This window comes from Cricetulus griseus, chromosome 4 (genome assembly GCF_003668045.3).
Source record: "Cricetulus griseus strain 17A/GY chromosome 4, alternate assembly CriGri-PICRH-1.0, whole genome shotgun sequence".
Classification (NCBI taxonomy): Eukaryota; Metazoa; Chordata; class Mammalia; order Rodentia; family Cricetidae; genus Cricetulus; species Cricetulus griseus.
In genome coordinates, this window is record NC_048597.1 from 147653296 (window position 1) to 147663661 (window position 10366).

Genomic DNA, 10366 nt, shown 5'->3' on the forward strand with positions numbered 1-10366 from the left:
AACACATAAAATGAAAATACAATAAAATGATTATTTCTTAAATTAGTTTTCTTTGGGCTTTGACTGGAAGGGGTCAAAGTACAGCATTGTCAGTCATCCTGAATTGGGATTAATCTGACAGCTGCCACATCTATCATACTGCCCCAATCTAATACCAGTCAGAGCAATGTCAATGTCATGTGGACACCTATGCTATGCCCGTGCTGAGGTTGGACCCACATCTTCCCTGGCTCCAAAATCAGTTCTGGGTCTGTCTCAAAAAAAAAAAAAAAAAAAAAAGGTTGTCGGTCACATCTCTAAGGCAACAAGTGGTACTGAAAATTCAGAGTGGGCAGATCCCCCAAACTTCTGCCTCCGCTCTCATCATGGAAGGCAAAAAGATACAGAAAACCATCACACACCATGAGACTATCACTTGGTGAGATTGTCTACATGGCTTGACAGACCCAACAGCCAATTTTTAGCCAGAGAACTTTCTGAAACCATTAAAGAGATACTGTGGACCACAGCCTGTGAACTACCATGTTGGTGGCTCCACTCTTGTGACATCACATAAGACTTCAGCAGTGGCACAGAGGAACACCCAGATGATTGTGTACAGAGGAAAATATTCTGATAAAGTGCCGTCTTCTCACAAACAAGACTAATAAAGGCATTTAAAGCTAGGAAAGTAACAAAGCATATATACAGGGATCTAAAGTCTGCCAAGGTTAATGGTAGACCTCATGGTGCTTGAGGCAGGTAGAGGAGGCCTTTGGGGAACACCCATTTCTAAGCAGGTTAATTGTATCTGAAATGCTGACCTCATGACTTCCCCTCTGTTGTGGTTTGTATGAGAAATGTTCCTCACAGGCATATTTGTGTTTGAACACTTGGTTCCCAGATGGTGGTGCTGTTGTGGAAGGTCATGGAACCTCACAAGGAAGGTCTTAGGGTAGACCCTGGGGTTTTATATAGCTCAGCCCCACTTCCTGCCCTCCTCCTGCCTGCACTGCTAATGCAGTGTGACCAGTCATGTCCTCTCCTGCCCCATTTCTTCCCCCTCTATGATGGGCTATATGGCAAGAAGAAACCCCTCCTCCCTTGGGTTGCTTCTTGTGTAGTGTCTGATCACAGCTACAGGAAAGGAAGTAACGGTCCTCCATTTCCATTTTTGCTTTTCTCCAGTTTTCACTTATTCTTCCTTTTCTCCTCTTCAAACTGTCTTGGTGTGAAACTGCCGACAGAGGAGCAGGTGGTAAGATCACCTGGACTCGAGGAATTGAGACAGACGAAGAGGAATACCTCCTGTTCTCAGTAGAAGCTCATGGCTTACACTGCCTGAGAGGACCTCCTTTTAATCCATCAGTATTTCCTCTGGTCCCCCAAACTCTGTTACTGGGACTCACTGGAGTAAGAACTTTCTGTGCAATGTGTCATGTTTACACTTAGTGTCTATCTGCTCTACTCCCACACGATCTGTACTTTCTCCAAAGAGTAGGTCTCTTCTCTCATAGGATGTCACAGGGATGGTGATAGCATTATGGTGTCACCAAGGGTGGAACTAGAGTCATCCTATTGTTCTGCATTTCTTCTCTAGACACAGGGCAGACACTCTAGTTTCATGAGGTAGTAAAGACACAGGATAGATGTGGCAGTCACTGATGGGGTATGGCATTTGCCACATGCTGCTTGCTTATTGATCCCCTGTTCCCTGTGCTCTGCTCTTATCTGTTCCACTATCCGCAGATGCAGTGGGAGCACCTTCAGATTTATATGGTGCTATTTACTGGCCCTCTGCCAAATTAGTGACACTTTGAAATTCCCTTATATGATGCACTGCTGCTCTGACAATAAACAAGTCATTAGCTGGGTCAGAGGGCAGCTTCCAGCTGGTTTTGATTCATTGTTTCTGAATCTGGCTCAAGAGGCTCCTTATGATTCCAGGTTCCAGTCCAACCCCAAAGCTGGAGATAGATGGGTCCTCTACGCACCTAGGTGCTGTATCACTGCATCTGCTATCCAGAGGAAACACAGATTACCACACAGTCCTTATCCCTCTTTCTTAAGACAGGGTCACAGGACCAAGGCCTTAGCAGAGTGCATACATAGAGCAGTAAGGAACAGGGACCAAGGCTAGGTAGAGGGAGAGTCAAACAGAAGAGGCAAAGGTGACAGAGAAAGGGCAAGAGAGAGCAAGAAATTTCACTAGATGGTTTGGGATAGGAAAAGATGGCAGATGCCTGAGTCAGAGAGTATAGCTAGTTATATCCAGTTTATGTCCTTGAGTAGCAGCTCCAAAGGCTATTTGACTTGGAAGAGATCTTGGACATCTCATGGGCCAACCCTGCCTCTGTTTTACAGATGCCTATCTGAGCCAGAGAAAAATGAAGTGTCTTTTTCCAAGTTCACCCAGCTGACCTGAGGTCAGACTAGAAGCAGGTGTAGCTCCCAGTCCAAATGTTTCCTATGACCTGCCCCAACCTCCTTGGATCTTAAAAGACCATTGTGTGGAAAAGATAGAGGTGGCTACACCTCCCATGCCTCCCCTCCCTTCCATCTACAACTTCTCACAGTTTCTGGATTGTGAGATTCTGAGGTTATTCAAGGGTTACTATGGGTGTCTGTGGATGCCTTGTTTGAGCAGATAAAGGGGCCAATGACTCAGTACTCGGCGAAGCACTATGGGAGAAATAAAAAAAACAGTTTAGACAGGCCTTTTCATGTGAGTTCACAAGCTCATGAACTAGAATGTTAAGCACAATGAAGTGACCAGCAGACAGGTGCAGAACTGGAAGACTGAGGTAAACTCCACAGCTGAAGCAATGGTGACCGTACCCTGGGAGTGTCAGATTGACTGTAAGTCCAGATCCTAGGGACTATGGGGAGGGTTCATGATCTCCAGCTCATAGAAAGCAGGTGGCTAGTGTTAAGGTGTTTGCAAAAACTGAGACCCCACAAGGAATATGCCTCCAAGAAACCAGAACTGGGGGAGTAACACTCACAAACGTAAGGTGGTGTCCTTGCTAGGACTCTGAATAGAAAATAAAGTCTTCTGTGAGAAATAGAGGCTCCAGGCTTGAAACATATGTGACTGTTGTGTCTGTTCCAGGCTGAGAAGTCAATGTAAAAATAGATGCTGGACCAGTAAAACTCAGAGTATCAAGAAAAGGAAATGTAAAACTATTCAGAAGGAATGTACCCTAGAACAACAGCATTTTCACAGCAAAAACTAATCCCCTTTGAAGTTGCTCTAACAAAGAAACTGTAAACCACAAGGCAATGCCATGCTGCTAGGGAAAGCCAGCAAGCATATCAGACTAGTTTAGTATTCCAGTGACATAAATAACAACCGTAAAGGAACTAAAATGACCTTTTGGTCATTTAAAATGATTTAATTTTAAAAGATTTAAATTTAAAAGATCAGAAAAGAATCACAGAAGAGTATGCTGAAAGATAGCATGTAAATTTGCAAAAATAAACAAACAAAAGCCAACTAGAACTTTGCGGAAATGAAAATGATAACTACTAAAATAAATTTTGCTCAGTGGATGTTTGAGAGAGCCAGGTTGAACTTTCTGGGAAAAGCATTAACATAAAAGCTCATTGGATATATCAGACAGACACAATTAGATAAAGTTGAGCAGAGAATTAGTCAACTGAGAGACAGAGCAAAAGAAATTACATCAGTGGCAGCATGGAAAGATAAAGAGAGAACATGTGGAAGAGAAGCTAAGAGGATTTTAGATAGACAGAGACAAGTTACATTCACAAATAATTGCAGAAGGAAAATAATGTTGAGAATAACAGAACAGTCATTTTTAATTTTTCCAGGACTGATGGAAAATATTTGTCCTCAGATTAAACAAACAAACAAACAAACAAAGAAAACATTAGAAGTTTTGAGGTGGGTATTTAAGAATACATCTGGGATATAATATGGGTTTAAAGAGACACAGCTAGTATTTTAAGGGATCAAAGCAAAAGGAGAGATTAATTTTGTTCAGGAATATCCTGGAAAGTTCATAGAAAACAGACTTGAAAGTCAAGTAACATTTTAAGAGTTGGAGAGTATGGTAAAACAGATGGAAGGCCTAAGAAATATAAGGTGCCAGTCTGAGCTGGCTTTAACACAATTTGTTTTGAATTAAGTTACCTCAACTCTAGATGCCTGTGTGTTAATAAATGTTTGGGAGACCCTCTCCTAGCCTGAATCTTTACTCATGCTGTGTCTTTTTGCTCTTCCGGTTTGGACCCTCTGCCCTGCTCATGACTGTAAGGTACAAGCCAGCTAGTCGATGCTGAGTTCACTTATAAATCCTTCCATAATCACTCATTGGGGTCACACCCTCCTGGGAGCCAAGCTGAAACTGGACTACCCCATCTTGCTTTTCTCTACTATGGCCCTTTAGGGCAAAGGAACCCTGTTCTGCAGTGACTATCAGGGGCCCATCTTACAGCATTTGTGTCTTGTTAGCAGTGTCAGTGGCTTCAGAAGGACAGACAAACCCGGGCACAATAATTGGCTCATGAAAGCTGCAAGTTGCTGGAGGGGGCAGGGGGGTCTAGAGAGCAGGAGGCTTAATGGGAAGCAAATGCTTTAGAGGGGTCTGTACACCCCTCCCCCAGCTCATGCCATTAGCATTCTTCAGACACCTGTAGGCACTTGGCTGGCCATGGGATGTGCTAGCTCCTCCCTGATGTAGAACAGAAAGCTAAAGTTTGGTTCTAATTAAGGGGGCAGAGAGCAGGGTTGGGTGTGAGACAGGAACAGTTTCTTGAATCTTTTAAGAGCACATAATTCTTTTGCGGGGGGACACGGTTGTCAAAATCTGCTTCACTTTATGATGTGGCATTGGGAAAAGGGCACTGGCCTTAGAATAATCTGATGATCTTGGGGTTGAATGCTAGAGTCTTCTTCCCCTAGTACTGTGACTATGGAAAAAAGTACCAAGGAGCTGAGGGGATGGCTCAGTGGGTAAGAGAGCTTGCTGGGCGAGCCCAAGGACCTAAGTTCAGATCTCTAACATCTACAAACTGGACATGGCCTCTGTATATGTGATCCCAGTGCTGGGGTGGGGGCAGGAGCAGAGGCAGGAGGATCACTGGGGCTTGCTGGCCACTAATCTAGCTGAAGAACAGCAAGCTCCAGGGTTATCGAGAGATCCTGTCTCAAAGCAAAGAGTGATAGAGGTAGTCATTTAATGTCCTCTGGCCTGTAAACACACACACACACACACACACACTTGAATGGTGTGCACACACACACTCACACACTGAAAAAGAAAAAGCAAAGCGCCAAAATTTTCTCTTCTTCCTAATCTGTAAGAACAAAGGAGGGAATAATTCCAACTGACCAGGGTTCCTGTGAGTAATATGCCAGGTACATAGCAGAACAGAGTAGTTAAGTGCTTATTATGTGGGGGAAGAAAGCTATTGGAGCTACTAGAACTTGCACAGGGAGTCACTCATCATCCCCAGTCACTCCTCTGGGGAGAGGAGTCTATTGTAGAGTCTGACACACAAAGTAAACTGTTGGTAGATGAGACTGTAGCCATTGAGCTTTACTGCCTCTCATGCCGGCAGAGAACATGATCAGACCAGAGGCTGGGATGTCAACAAAGAAGACTGAGTGAAGAGTCAGACTGAAATGGACACAGTCATGAGCCATTGACCAACCAGTGAAGAGACAATGATGAGTAGGGTCCTCTGAAGAACTTCAGGCCCAGCATTGGGATGCCCCAGGTCCTTCTTGGAAGCGGCAGTCTGCACAGACCCAGAGACCCAAACCCAGCCTTATGGAGGGAGAATACTTCCTCTATTTCCACGACCTCATTTGTACAGGTGCCACCCACAGCAATGGGACCCACATGCTTGAGGCTGTAGTGGTCTCCATGGCTGTTCCCCTCAACTGTGAAGGACTTTCTGGCTGAAGTCCTTGTCCACCTGTTCTCCAGCTGCTTCTGGTGGAGTCTTGGCGGACTCCGGCATCTTCCACACATCTTTACTCTGTCTCCAGTCTGTAAAACATCTGCAGAACGATCTACTGGCCGTTTGTTTTCTGTTTGTCTTGGGGGTGACACGATCTCCATTCTTCACTTTAATGACTCTTTCTCTTCATTATTATTGCCTCAGCCACTCTGTTTATTTGCTTTTTCCGAACCCCAACCACTTTCCCCTCTGCTTTCCTGGGCCAGCCAGGGTCTGTGCCAGTGCCCTCTGCTTCCCTCCCCCAGCAAGGGGGCCAGTCCAAGACCCTATACTCCCTGCTGGGAGCCTCACTCAAACCAGATGTGGCTTCTTCCTTTCCTTCTTCCTCCCCCCCCCAGTTGCCCAGGGCTAGAGGGGGAGAGGGAGAGGAGAGGCCCTCCACCCACATCCTGTTCTTCCCCTCTGCCTCCCTGCCCAGCCCTGCTACCCTCACCCAGGAGTGAGGGACAGCAGTGCATGGAAGAGCATCTATTTAGTGCCAGCAGTGGGGTGATGCTGGATGGAAAACATACCCCCCAAAGCATGGTGGACAAGGGTGCAGTCCCTGATCTGCAGCAGAGCCTGGGCTACCTTGGAAGGACTTGGCATGGTCCATGAATGACCCTTTATACTAGGCAGCTCAATCTCTGACCCCGAATGTTAAGCCACCTCTGCCTCCATAATGCCCTACTAGTAACATCTTAAGTTGTGTCTTGACACTTTCAACACTGCCCAGGAAAAGTGCGTTCTTCCTTCGTGGCAGAGGAGTCTTAGGCTTCCCCATCACTCAGTTGACAGTAGGCCAAGTAAAGAATTGAATACAAATCTGGCTTGATGTGAAGGATACCTGACTAGCTTTAAGTCGGACCCAACTTTCTCCCTGGCCTCTTCTGACCTACAGTCTGACATCTGGGAACTAACCTCTTCCCAAATAGAGACTGGGTTTTTTGTCTGTATTAGCCAGCCTGGAACACACTGTGGTTCTGGAACTAGCTATACCGCTGGGAACAACAGGTCACCGAAATTTGGTCTCAGGGATGATCAGTCATTGTGAGAGCTAATGTTACTCCTGGCACCATGCAAATATCTCATGTAAGGGATGGAGAATGTGGGAGAAACCGAGGAGCAGCCAGTCTTAGAGACATTCAGGAGTGACAATGGGCCCCAACTCTGTGACATGTCCACAGAGTTTCCACCTTGCTAGGCTTTGGGGCTTGAGCTCTTTATGGTATGGTGGTGCTGGTGGGGAGTGGATAGGAATGAGCCTTAGATAAAGGAATTCACAATTGTGAGCCTGAAGTTACCAGGCCTTCTCTCAGATATTTGATAGGAGACTGTACAGGTTCTAGTAGTTTCCTGAGTGACCCGCTCCAGAAAGGAGCTAGAGCAGCTTTGAACTGAGCACACAGGCAGATGGTCAGTTACTGCTGCACTCTGGGAATGACTAGGACGGTCATTCTTGGCCATCAGGTGGCCTAACTCCCATCTGGCACTCAGGTTGTGTGTTACTCCAGAAATCCTGCTCTAGCTGAGGGTCTAGGGGGGAAGTTTGAGGCCACATACTTCAAGTCAACAGAGGATTGTACTATAGGACAGCAGGGAACTAACCTGTTGAAAGTCCTGGACTGAGCACAGCACCTGTTCAAGGAGCAGAAGGAAGCGATACAGGAGAACAGGACGGCCCTGCCACGGTGCTCTCGGGCCCAGTTAGGCTCTGCATCCCATCTGTTCCCAGTTACCATCCTTCATCTTGTCACTGTGTTTGTTTCCTGCAAGGAGTAATAATATGTCTGGGGGAAGCAGGGCAGGAAAGTTGGGTAGTGTGAGGTGTATGTATACACTTGGGCTTCCTTTGAACAGTTTTCAAGACAATTAGGTAGCTTGACCTCTGAAGGGTGAAAGACCCATGGCTTTGGAGTGGGGTCTTGGTCACTGGCCAGGGGACCTTTAATTGTCACCAGGCACCTTAGGAGGGAGCTAGAATCTCTCTCTAGAATGACCATGGAATGGCAGCTCAAAAACTTTTTGGAGCCCCCTAGATCAAGAGTTGCCATCAAAAGATTGAGATAGTAAAGATAGGCTCAGTGACTGGAAGCATTGGCCCTTTCTTAGTATGGACTTTGATTGCTTGGGCCACTGCTGTGGTCTAAACATAGGAATAACCTCCACTTGCTGGTTTATTAGTTTCCTTGCCCAGGGGTCTCTTCTGAGGACCTGCATTCTTGTGCCTTCCATCTCCCAAGGCCTTCCATTGCATAGAAACCCAAGACTTGCCCTGCTTGGCTTCATTCCTGCCCTTACTTGGTCACTGAGCTGCAATCTAGCCCACTGTTAGAGTGGCCCTGGTGAGAAGATCAGAGGGAGGAAGGAAAAGGGACACTGTCTCCTCACTACCATGCTGAGGAGAGCAGACAGCAGAGAATATGCAGCCAGAATGTGAGAAGCAGAGAGCCCTTAACGGAAGAAGCATTAGGTTACTGCCTGCACCAGGGGACCCTACTGTTGATGCCCCTACTGCCTTATGCCAGCTTCCCCCTCCTCCATCCATCTGACCAGGCCTGGTGGGCCCTGTGTGGAGGAAGCCAGAGCCCTGCTCCTGGCTAAGGGAAGAGGAACTGCTCAGAATTCAGGAGAGCTGGAGTCTAATAGGTTTAGAGTGTCAGGCTTAGCCCTCTTGATCGGTAGCAACACTGCACGGCACACCCCAGGTGTGTTAACACTGGGTTCCAGTATTGCACAAAAGTAGCCAACTCTGGAGAGCCCGGACATTCACCCTGCATAGTTACAGGAAGAAAGCAGAGTAAGAGAGGAAGGAGAGAAGGAAGGGTAGGAGGGGAGGAAGAAGGAAGAAAGGAAGGAAGGAGGGAAGAGGGAAGGTGGAAGGAAGGAAGCAAGGGAGGAAAGGACCCTTTCTGCTAGTCAGGCCTTGGCTCTGGACTGTCAGGTGAGCCAGCAAGCTAGTGGAAGGAGCCTGGGGCTGGGAGGGAAGCTGCCAGAGGAGGGCCAAGCCCCTTGAAAGCTGCTATTGTTTGAGGTCTCTGCTCAGAGAAACCCCGAGTAAAAACAGCTTGTTAGTGAGGCCCAGGCTGGAGACAAGCTGCTCTCAGAGAGCCAGTGAACCGTGCGAAATGACTTAAACTAACATCCCTGACTGCACTGGGCTGGGACCCAGGAGTCAGGGCCTTGTGCTCATCAGAAATTCATAGAAGGTGCCCCGCGGCTCAGCTTTCTCTGGCCTCCTTGTTCATTGAGCGTTTTTTCTTTCCAGTCCTGCGACTCTGAAAGGGAGACAGGAGCTGCCTGATGGGGAAGATCAAGTGGCCTTTGAAAACCCCTCTCAGAGTTTATTAAACCCTGGGGCTAGGGCAGGCCAACCTGGAGGCCCAGCCAGGCCTGGCTCCACCCCCCCTGGACTTCCCAGAGGGGACCTGGCCTGTTCTCTTGCCCTAAACTTGGCAGGCCTGTACTGGGGGACAGGGGACTGGAAGTAGGATCCCAAGGACCTAGGATAGATACCATCATCTTTTTCAAGGAGGGTGGGACAGAGACTGGCCACTTCCACAGATGACCAGGGCCCTTTCTCACTGTGCCACTCAAGAGGTCTCCATTTCCTGCAGGGACTCTCTTTATTAGCTCTCTCTCAAGTGTTTGCTCAAGGCAGAGAGGGGAGTAGAAGGGAAGCTACCAAGGGTCTCTGGGCTAGATTGCAGCTCAGTGACCAAGTAAGGGCAGGAATGAAGCCAAGCAGGGCAAGTTTTGGGTTTCTATGCAATGGAAGGCCTTGGGAGATGGAAGGCACAAGAATGCATGCTCAGTATTCCTTCTGAACTCTTGCTGGCACCCTCTGAGGATAGGTCTACATTGACACCATGCCCCCAACCAACAGTGAGCTAACACACAGCCATTCAGCATAGGAGTAGGCTTGTAAACACTGAGGCTTGAAGGGGATGTAGTTATAGTCTCGATCTTCCACAAATATCTATTAGGACATTCTGTGTGTCCAGACACCATCCTACACACTGAACAGGCAGTGGTCAGTCAAACAGTGCACCCATGTTGCTACTGACAATGTGTGGAGACCTGTAGGCATGACCACTGTGTGGTCAACACATGGTAGCTCCAAACCCTGAGGAGCCTCCTACTTGCCAGTAGATTGGGGCCCAGGGAGAAGTGGCAGAGCCCTGTTACAGAACTTTTCTCTGCTATGTCAGCCACTTCCACTTGAGTGTATATCCTGAGACTCTGAGGACAATTTCTGTTCAAAAGGTAATTCTGTTTGTTCAAAAGTTAAAGGGACCAGTGAGATGGCTCAGTGAGTTAAGGTGCTTGCACATCTGACAACCTGAGTTTGATCTCTGGACCTCAAGTAAAGGCAGAAATAGAAACCCAACTCTACAGAGTTTTCCTTGGACCTCCA